Below are 11,354 nucleotides of genomic sequence, written 5' to 3'. Positions count from 1 at the left end.
ATTTGCTGTTAGGATATCGTCATTTGTGTCCTGTCAATTCAAGAGGACCACGCTGGTGATTCTACCTTGACGCTCCCAAAATTACAAAGAAATCTCTTTCATTTTGTTCTATTTTTACAACCTCAAGTACTAAAAAAATGAATGGAAGCCTTGTTGATGATGTTCCGTAGCTAGCTAAAGGGTGTATTGAGAGCATCCGTACGTCATTCATCTTTTACACATCTGCCAACTTTTAGAGCAATATGGAGGTAAACTGTCATTTGCTCTTTTTTTCCTAGACCTCCTCTGCAACACCAAACAGAAGGTGCAGGGATAAAAATACCACATCTAAACCATACATATGCACACACAGAAGTATTTAGTGCTCATTAAACCTTTCTCCATGTGGGAGTCCTGAGGTAAAACATGGGAGACCTCCATGGTTCAAACATGACTGGGCCGAGTGACCCAACCCGTGTTCTCATTGTTTCTGAATTACAGAAGAAAATCCAATAGTTCATAGTTTCATAGTTTGAGAATGTGGTTAAAAGCCACTTTGGTTCCACCTATGCTACCAATAAAATTTAGCACATGATTGCTTTATATCCAGTAGGATTTGCAGTACAGTCGGTCTCTAATCAACACATAAAATTTTAATATTAGTGTATCTGTCTTCAGGGCCTGGGCCACTATCACTGCAGTATGTATTGTATAGCTACGTCGTGTTTTCCAGGGCAGCATTTAGCCACCAAGTGCTTCATGAGCGTGGTGGAGAAAAGTCGTTTTTAGGGATCAGGAATCCCTAAAAAGCTAAAATTAAAAAAAAAAAATATCCCTAAAAGCTCCAGCACGTTCCATAGTCCCAGTGGTGGTGGGAGCGGGTTGAGGGTGGACGGGGCGGTGGACCCACTGCTCTGCTGGGACCCCGACAGCGGTGCCGCTCCTCCCAGCAGTGAGGAGGTAAGGGAGAGCTCTGCCGAGGGGAGCGTTTTGGGAAGAAAGCACAAGGGATTGGCTGATTCATCCTAACACAAGCATAATTCTGATACTTATCTTCCATTGATGGATTTTGTGAAACTTAATATTTGGGGACGCTTTTAATTCTGAATTAAAACGTGCCTAAAATACGGCAATGTAGCGTATTACAAACAGTACGTTTCCAAATTCCCAGCCCTATATTTACATCGCTGCTCCTTGCTTTAATGATACAGAAAACACATGGCAGAGAAATTCAATATTTAAAGCAGGAAGGACTCTCGCCCCAGAGGCTGTTGAGCAGCCTCAGCCCCGCGCGCTTGCGATTCCTGGCAGCGTGCTGAGTGACGCCGCTCTGGCAGCTGTCGGTGGGCTGGGAATTGCATCACGGTGCTAATGACAGAATAATAATGAAGTGTTTAACCTCGGATGTCCTTGAGTGTAGAGCGAGGTGCCAAGGAACGAAACCAGCCCGCATGGAGAATATTGTACAACACGTACCCGCAGCGCAATGAACAGCGAGAAAGTGCATCACCCAGTTTCCTTTTTTTTTTTTTCTTTTTTCACTTTCATTTTGGAAAGGAGACACCCTGCCAGTGGAGGGGCCGGGGAGGAGAGAGCCTGGCGTCAGAGGGGATCTGTGTCGGAGTGCCTGGAGCCCCGACGGGCTCCCACCGGCTGCCTGCCGCGTGTGACTGCTGACCCTGGGCTAGGACACGGTCCTGGGACCTCGCCAGAGATGCTGCCCGTGGGGACGGGAGGGAGGTGGGAGAGAGAGGCCCCGCCAGCCCAAACAGACAGTTCTGGTCACCACATACAACCCCCCGGCTAGGGGAAAAATAAATAAATCAATGCAAAACTTGAGGCGTCCTTATGTAGTCGTCTGAAGTGGAACAGATTTGATGATTCTCCCCACTCTCCTCTATTTTCTGAATGTTTTTTCTTGTAAAAAGTGAGACTTCTAATGTACAAAACATGAAAAGACTGTAATAAATATTTCTAAGAAATAACGAGGATTTGATGACAGCTGAAAGACACATAGCTTATCCTGAACTCTTGTAACAGATATTCCTTAATAAGGCTTTATCATTTCTTCCCTGGTGAAGACTGATTTGCAGTAGAGAGAACGACTGTAAAATGAAACAGCAAAGTACCAGCCAGGGTAACTCAACTTACTGGATTTTACCTACGAGTTTGACAGCGCTTGACTTTTGAAGGCATGATAAGTAGCTGATTCTATATATGCTTTTTTTTATTCTATATGTGCTTTTTTGGTATTTTTTTCCCCCTCCTATAACTTCTGATGAATCCTGTTTGAATCCAGACTGGCTGTTCCTTTTGCCACAGATTTTTCACTTTCAGTATGTTATAAAAACATAGTCATTGCTGAGGGCACTGAGAACCCTACAGAAAACCGCGCATGTCACCCAATACCAAGGTATGTATACTTCATTTGCTGAGTGTCCCCTTCTTGGGGAGTCAGTACGGTGAAGCAGCTTCCCACCCTGACCTTGAAAGCAGCTGTGCATGGGGATGGTTTCGGGAACGGTGCTGTGGGCCAGCTCACCAACGGTCCGGGCACCTTTCTTAGCTCCGTGCCTTGCAGCCTGGGGAGCGCTGCAGGCAACGTTCGCTCTTCTGCTCGCGGATGGTTCACCTTCTCCATGGGGGATCAAGGTTGTGTGTTCAACCAGCTATACACAGTTGACAAGCTTTGCATTTGGAATGGAACTAGAATAACAGAAGCATCTTTGTCTTATCTGAATCCAGTTTCCAATATAGATATGCCCACTGAGATCAGACCTTGGTCAACATTTCTAGCCTTCAATGTGGCAGTGATCTTTCCAGGTGGGAGTCCAGAATAAACCAGTGTTTGTTGTCTGCTAAATTTGTAACAGCCTGAAACAATTGCTATTAGAGACCGACATTTACCCTCAGAGGAGCAATCTGAAGACAAATGATACTCAAAAGGTGAGCCTTAATTTCTTTGTTGCTTATGTTCACATGGAAAAGAAACTGGGAAATGAAGCCTGCCTATGCCAATGTGGTGGCTAAAATGCATAGAGAAGGAAGGAGAAGGTGTGAAAAGTGAGAGGGGGGAAAAAAAGGAGAAAGAAAGAGTAGGAAGAAAAAATGTCTGGAATAACGGGCAGCCTGATCTGAAAGCACATTCTTCAACTGCATTTCTGTCCATTCCCCAGTACAATGGTAAGGCACTAAAGAAAGAATAGGCACAGGCTTAGTTACCTTTTATATCCTCTGTGGTACGGGTTTGATACCCTCCACCCACAGCACTGTAGCGTTCGGTCGGAGGTACGTTTGACCTGATCCCTGGGAGGACACGGATGCGCCTGCCTGTCCTGCTGTAGCCCAGTCAAACGCCCTATTGACTCTGCTGCTCCACGTTCCCTCGCCTGGCAAACAAATACAAACTCTTAGATCCAATACAGAGGCAGAAAACTTTGCTGCGATTCTCTGCGGATGCTTAGGAGGCATGCCTAGAGCACGCAGATTTGTTTCAATTAACTTCAGAGATGGGCTTTCCCAGAGATGTGTCCTCTGCTCGGCTGTGCACTGAAGTCATTATGTTTATTTAAGCCTTTCTGTCTCGAACTGTCCATTAGCTTTTGACATTGAGTTACTACTGGTCTGGCATCGCCAAGAACTCATGAATTTTAAGTTCAGTGGTTTTCATCTTTTAATTAATAGAAGTATTTATTATATATTTTTAGAACTCTGTCATGGGATCTAATTATTCCAGAAGACGTGGACCATGAAGATCAAGAATAAATAAACCTGACGTGCTGGAAATTACGGGGAGAAATCTGCATGTTTGTCATTGCTTTCACAAGCTTTCTAGCACATTTTCAAATTGGGTTTTCAGCACCGATACAATTGCTTTTAACGGAGATGTATGACTAGAAGAAATGTCTCAGTACATTAAGAAATATCGAGGCAAAATTCAACTACGAGGTAGCATAGCACCTTGCCACGTTAATTTAAGGAAGTAATTTCATTTCTTACATCAAGTCAGACTTTGTCTTCTTCCAACCAAGTAACTTGTCTTTTTCTTATGCACTTAAATACATGATCTGTGAATGCCTATCAGACATAAGTATTCCTTATTTGAACATACTGTGTTTGTCATTTGGAATGTATTGTGTATGTTGCTACTTAGTTGCTTATCAGTAAAGTGATAAATAGCTGATTAGGTTTTGTTCTTTTTTGTTATCACAATAATCAGTAATTTTATTTTAAATTAAGGAGAAAAACCCAGAAGAAGAATCATCAAAAAAGGGCTGTTGAAGATGCAGCTTGTCTCTTTTAAAATAGATGGCAACTATTCTAAGAACAAAATGTCTCAGAAATTCTTAGACTTTTGAAGATAATGTAAACAAAGCAGCAAAAGCATTGAAGTTTCATAATCGCATCATATGCTCAAGACTTTCAGAATTCAGATATATATTTGATCAACTACTGCTATATATAAGAAAACATGAGTCAGAGAATGTATTCAAAATGTAATGATAACATGGCCTAAAACTCATGGCTATTTTTTAAAGAGGGAATAATTTGCTGTTGATATACCTGATACCATTTCACTGCTCTGAGCTGCAAATGGGTCTTCTGTAGCGTGGCAGGCATTACAAATATCTAATCCTCAAAAACCATGGGTATAAAAAAAATGGGAAAAAGACTGATGCATCGCTGTTAATTTGTACGCTATGGGTGATTTTGTCTGTTCTTCAAAGTATCCTCATCGTGCTTTCATTCAGTGGTTTACTTGATCTGTGCCTCAGTCAGTCCTGATCTCAGTCTGCAGCCTCCAGACTTGCCCAAAACTTACTCTTCTGGGGAGCTTCACAGATAAATCCCTGCCAGGCAGATTAGGCATCCTCCTTTTTCTATCATCTGTATGCGAAACAGATGTATGATTTCAGTGGAAGTGCTTACATACTGCAAATCTGCCACTACGGTGTATCTCAGCGTACGCCCAGTATCTTCAGGCTCTGTTTACAGTGGCATGTCTTGCAATTCATTAATGCCAGCCAAACATGAAAATTAATATGGGCTTAAAATAAGTGCTAGCTGTCACAGGCTATTCTTTGGGCTGCTGTAAATAGTCATTGCATGTCATCTAATGTATGGTTCATAGTGCTATTCTGGGATATTCAAATAGAAATGGGCTTTGCAATCTCCTCAGCTGAGGGTATTTGGAATATCATGTTGCCCCGAACTCTGATACGAATCATACGCCATATAACAGAGTTCTCAGAAAATCCTACCTCTCCATGCTATGAAAGGTTACTCGGGAGCCGTTTTCACCAGTTCGGTTGTCTTAAGAATTTGCAGTGAAATAAATGTTGAAAAGATAAATTTCCCTCTTATCCTGGCTTCCATAGTTTTCCATCAAACTTGAACGATAATTAGATTTCATGTGTTTACAAATTAAGCCATCACAGCTACTGAAGTATCAGAGCTGGATAATTGCCCACCAAACCAAACCCAGAACAACCAACTGGAAATCTCCCAAAGAAATATAACAAAAGCAAACAGAAAAAAGGAGGAAAAATGGATACAAGAAAAACAATATTGGAAAGTGATGGGCAACAAACGTCTAAGTCTAAAGAATATACAAATATTTCCTGAAACAATCGTTTGTTCCTGGATGTTGTATATTACGCATACATCATAGCTGTATAATTAAGGCTAGTTCATAGTTTTGCGTATACTTCCTAACGGTGGAAATTAGTGCCTTGAGGCAGCCTGCCCGCATGAACGGATTTTAAACATGTAAGATACTTCTCAGCGTGTTGGTCCACGAAACGTGGCAGCAAAATGCGAGACGCTTTATTCGGACAGGTTGTAATTACTGTGTCAGCCTCCCCACCGAATTCTGGAGGCACTGAACGGAGCTGCAAGTCCAGCAGACAGAATTTTTAACATATTGATAAAGTAAGGATGGTGTCATATGATTTCAAAATATGAAACAGTGGCTATGTTGAAAGAAAAAAAAATTATAAATGCTACATGCAGGTGTACATCCCTTCACAGAATGCAAGGCTTTAGGAGAGAAATTTAAAAAATGTGATTAAGTTTTTTGATGTGACATAAAATTAGGAGTCATTATCAATTAGAAACTGCATGGTCCCGATGACTGGAGTAGTAAGACTGGAATGAAATTCAATGGTACAAAGATTAAGGTCAGGCACACATGAACTAAGAGCAAAAAAAAAAATCTGTTAGAAACTGGAAGCACATCAGTAGGAAATAATGGCAGAGAAGAATGGCTTGCATCTAACCTGGCTGATCAGAGGATGGCTGTGGGTGGAAAGTATCGTGCAAACGTGAAGAAGAAAGTATCTTAAGATGCCTGAGGTATCTCCAGCTGAGACAGGAAAGTGTTCGTGCCATTTGTACGTGGAATAATACTATGCTTAATTCTTGTCACGCACATTCAAAAGCATTGAGGAGACCCCTAGAAGGGACGCTGTGATGGTCAGGGGAATGGACAGTTGGTATTACAGATGGAGATTGCCCTCGTACAAGTGAAATGAATACGAGAGGGGATACAATCACTGCCTGTAAACACAGCGGGGATGGGAATAAGTACTGAAACTAAGGAACAGCTGACATGAACAAATGGATAAACTGATCACCAATAAATTAATTCAGAAATCAGGGGGATCCTGGAGCAATTGGAGCAATCAAGCTTTGGAAAGCCTGCTAAAGAGAGCTGGGAGGAAGAAAACAGACAGCTTTAAAGACGAATCAGCGTGAGTGTTTAGATGGGATTCTGTGAAATGGTTCCCACGATAACTGGAAGCAGCAGCGGTACCCAGTGGGTAACTTTGAACTCTGTAATCCCAGAGCATACAAGTCCTAAAAGACTGAGGATTGAGGCTACAGTCGCTCCTTGCCATGCCCTTCCCCATGGCGCCTGCGCTCCTGCTGTTTACAGATCCAGGAGTTCGGGCCGGTGAGCCCATCTCGGAAGGGCGAAGGGCTGTGGCTGGGCACCGGACGGGAGCTCAGCTCCTATTTTCTCCATCCAGACTACCCAAAAACCTCCTAGAAGTTCCAATATTTTGTGTGACGTGCACACACGTTTGGTGCGGGTGGCAGCCTTCCCCTCTCGTCCCGTTCGGGTTCAGACTGCCAGCCATCGGCCCCGAGCCCCTCCGCCTGCCGCTGAGGCTCCTTTGTACGCTACGGTCTGCTGGCTGTCTGCCCAGGGAAGAAAAACATCTGAATTGGTTCTAAATCAATTTAATACATTCCAGTGACATATTTAATGATGTAAGCCGCCACAAACCGCACACACAAATGACGTCCCCGCTACGTCGACGTGCTTTACACTCCATCGGGAGACGTTCGGGATCTGTTGACACACAGAGATACTTAGCGTTCGCTGAAATGTGAGCTGAGGATCTAAAAATAGGGCAGAGTTTTCTAGGCTGGCGCGGGGCACAGTCACCCAGCAGGCACTGCCCAAGGGGACAGTCAGAATAACACCCCAGTCCCATAGCAACGCTACACCAGTGCTAGCCCCTCGAGAAAAGGGGTGTTCGTCTCAACTTCACAGATCATAAATTAAGTCCATTTACATGCATTCTAATTATAAAGCCTGTTTTTTACTTTTTATTTCAATGGGAACTGCGGTTGAGCATCCATGCAGATTACAGATTTTTGGGGTGCATTATCCCTTTCAATGTATTTTTACAACAGTTGACCTGATGAAGACTAATCTGATTTGAGGCTGAAGAAGCTTCCTTCACGTGAATGTCAAGTAACAGTTCAAACTGGCATTTCTATCTTTTTTCTTTCAGCTTTCTGTACTATCCTCTAATTGTCTGTTTATATGGTGGATACCAAAGGAGTCTGATATTATGCGAGCCTGGAATTCTAATACATAGAGCCAGGGTCTGCTCTTAGTTACTGATATAAATATTGAGTATCTGCATCGATTTTACTAGAACAGACCTACATCCAGACTGGTATTAAGTTTATATATATTACAAATACTTTTATTTTTGCCAGATCTTCCATTACCTGTTAAGTAGTTGAAACAAATACTTTTTGTGACTCTGCTAGAAGAGGAGACCCTTTTCACCACGCAAATATCATGTCATAATATGTTCAGCAATTTATACTGCAAGGAAAATGTACAGAAGAGGGAATGAGGGAACCCATCTTGCTTGGGAAGTTATGAGACAGAGAAACATAACTGAAAGATTTTGAGCTTGTGTTGCTTTATTTTATGCCTAGGAAGGGATTCCCATATTTCTGCTTCTCACAAGCAAGTCGTCTGAAATATCACAACAGAGGGGATCTCACCTGGAGCTCCCTACCCTGATGTGCTAAAACACGCTGTGATGAGGCCGGTTCACTGAAATCCACCAGACGGCACAACGCGAGAAAACCATCATATAAATGCAGCGTGCAGGCAGCGCTCCGGTGGGAAATAGGATTTTTGCTCTTTATACCACTTGTAAGGGGCCAGCAGGTTACCATGTTCGTGCTCGGGGTTCACTGCAGCGAGTGCTCCTTTCACTTGGCTGTTCTGGTTTTGCTTTTGTGATGAAGAGAAACATTGGGATTGTCTTCATTTTAGGTTGGCTGTTCTTTAAGGAAAGCTCTGTAGGTAGAGACAGTATCTTCCACGAGGCCAACCAGTGTTTGGAAAAGGTAGAAAAGCTTTGAGAAAACCCTACTTTGCATTTTTTAAATATTTGATTCAGTAACCCCAGGTGGATTCAGACCCAGCCGAAACGCGCAGCAGCCCAGTGCCGATCCAGACCTTCTGGTAAGCCACTTTCTGTCAGGTCCTGATGTAAAGCTCTGCCGCCCCACACACCGTGCCCTGCTCTTGGATTTCAGTCTGGAGCTGTACTACAGGTGTGGCATTGTTTCTTGGGAAGAATTAGGCTATTATCTGGAAATTCAAACTCCAGATGCCCTGGCAAAAGAATCACATCAGGAACAGCTTTAATTAGAGAAATGAAACGTGTTTTGGTAAGATCGCTTCATTTCTTTCAGGCATTTTATTTCATAGCCAGTGTCAAAGTTTTTACTTTTTGTTCCTAATTAGGAAATGCAGAAAACAGAAAAGACTTTCCAGTATCTTAGGTTGTGTCCACATTGCGACCATAGTGCTATTTAGAAATACCTGAGCCAACTTTAAAAGAACTGGTTTGTGTACCCAAAAGTAGTAACACGGAGTTTCATGTGGGCTTGTTTCCTCTGCAGATAAGCAAAGCAAGCTGGCCAACTCTAAAGTGTTACCTTAATGTACTACCGTGTGTGAACCTGCAGTTACTGAAGGTACAAGTGAGTGGAGGCAGGAAATCCTAGACAGGGAATGATTGAAATCTATTGACTATATTCCTTATCCCTGAGATTTTTTTCCAGCCTACAGTTTTGCCTGAATAAAGACCTTCTGTGTTTCTGTCTCTCACTTTTAGTTTTCTCTGATGCTGAAAATGGTAACAGCTCTACATACAGGAATCCGGTAGCCAGTGTGGGTTGTTAGTTTTGGTTGTGGGTTTGTGGGTTTTTTAAAATTATTATTATTATTCCTGTGTCCAGTTTGAATTGTGTTTTAATTTGTAATTTTCTTCAGTACGGAATACATGATGTGACTGATTTCTCTTTGGATATGTTCTGCAAGAGAGCTAGGGGAAAAAAGTAAAACGCACATTTAAAAAATGCCAGGTGACACCATCTCTAGCGCTCCCAGTTTATCATTATTATTGGCCAGCATTAGCACTGTCAGCTACTTAATTGCTAGTCATTTTGGAAGACTGATCAGAGTTTTGGGTAACTGGCACTAGTAGCCAGCAGTCTTGGCAATGGAGTTTTAACCATTTATTCATGGACTCAGTTCTTCCTAAGCCATGGAAAGCAAGCTCTGACAACATTTTTCCAGTTTCACATACAGACCCTCAACAAATACCGCGACACCTTTGTTTCGTAAGCGGTATGTTTGCACAGAAAAGTGCTGGGGGGTGGGAGCATAGCGGGAAAGGTCTCTGAGGAGCTGACACAAGGCAGCTCAGTGTCGGTGCCACTGAACCTTCAGTACTTTCCCCATTTTTTCCTCCCGTGTTGCCTGCATACCTCCTCCCTTTCCTGCCTAGAGAGGGGCACATTTTGAAAAGTAATTTCCCTGCCCAGCGTATTTAGAAATAGGTTAATGACACTGCAACTTTAAATAGCACCCTAATGTGCGAAGGCAGGATTTATGGGCACAGGCAGTTCATTGAGCAGCAGCAGCAGCTCCCTGGAACCGTCCCCCCGACAGCGAAGCCAGCGCTGTGCAATGACTCTGCACATTTAGTCCGTAGAGTCTCGGAGTCGCATCCTCCGGTGTGCTCATCAGCCCCGTGGTGAGTTAGCGCTGAATGAAAGAATGGCTGTGAAACAGAGATTTCAGGCTGTAGGAACCTGCGGACTTTGAACTCAAAAGAACACTTTCAAACTCCTCAGGTAGAAGGATTTTAAGCAGATTGTTCTAATAAAAGGTACCTCTTTAAAGCCTCCGTGTAAGGAAAAGCCTATACGCTCCATGGAGTAATCTGGCATATATCAGAAATTTTGCTATAGTGGCCAATTTAGGAAACTGGAGTTCTGCTGCATTAACATTAGGAGAGTTGCACAGGTGCTAGAAGCACCAGAAGTTGTTAAGTAGAGCGCAGATATCGCTATCGGTGTGTAATTTACTCCCAGATTTTAAGTGATACTGAGGTAAAAAAGGGATCAGCAGACAGGAATTTATTAGAAAGCATGGATTATTATAAATAGCTGTTCTTAGCTATTTTGTATTTTTAAGAAAATTTCTTAGTCAATCCTAAAATAGGAAATTCTTCTGTCTGACTTTCTCCATTAAAAGTAAGATGCCAGACATCAAAATTCAAATATTGAGGCCAAACTCTGCTGCATTTATAACATACCAGGCATCACATATCAGCATTTAGCTAAGGTGCCAGATATCATTAATCACAGGTTATCGCGGAGCACCATCCAAAACAGGGCAATGACTAGGTACCGCAAGAGGTGCCAGATATAGGAGAAAACGTGATGCCTACAGGAACAGCCACTAGCCTTCGATGTTACAATTACAGAGTTTGGAGACAGGAACTAGCAGAATATTCAACAATTAGTCACATGGTAATTAATCCTGATGAGTTGGAGTTGTTTAAGAGAATCCCTCAGTATCTTACCTTCCCGGTGTGATATTTAATTGGTGCCATTGTACCCAGCAGATGTTGTTACCGTCCCTGTTATTATAAATATTATGTGACACACGGCAGGAAGTTCTGGCTCTGGTCTCTCCTGGCTGTGACTTGATCATGCACCATCAGAGGTGAAACAGCTCTACGCCACACGCCTGCTAATTC

This window comes from Gymnogyps californianus, chromosome 14, assembly GCF_018139145.2.
Source record: "Gymnogyps californianus isolate 813 chromosome 14, ASM1813914v2, whole genome shotgun sequence".
Taxonomy (NCBI): domain Eukaryota; kingdom Metazoa; phylum Chordata; class Aves; order Accipitriformes; family Cathartidae; genus Gymnogyps; species Gymnogyps californianus.
The sequence above is the reverse complement of the archived record's forward strand: the minus strand, read 5'-3'. Positions refer to the sequence as shown.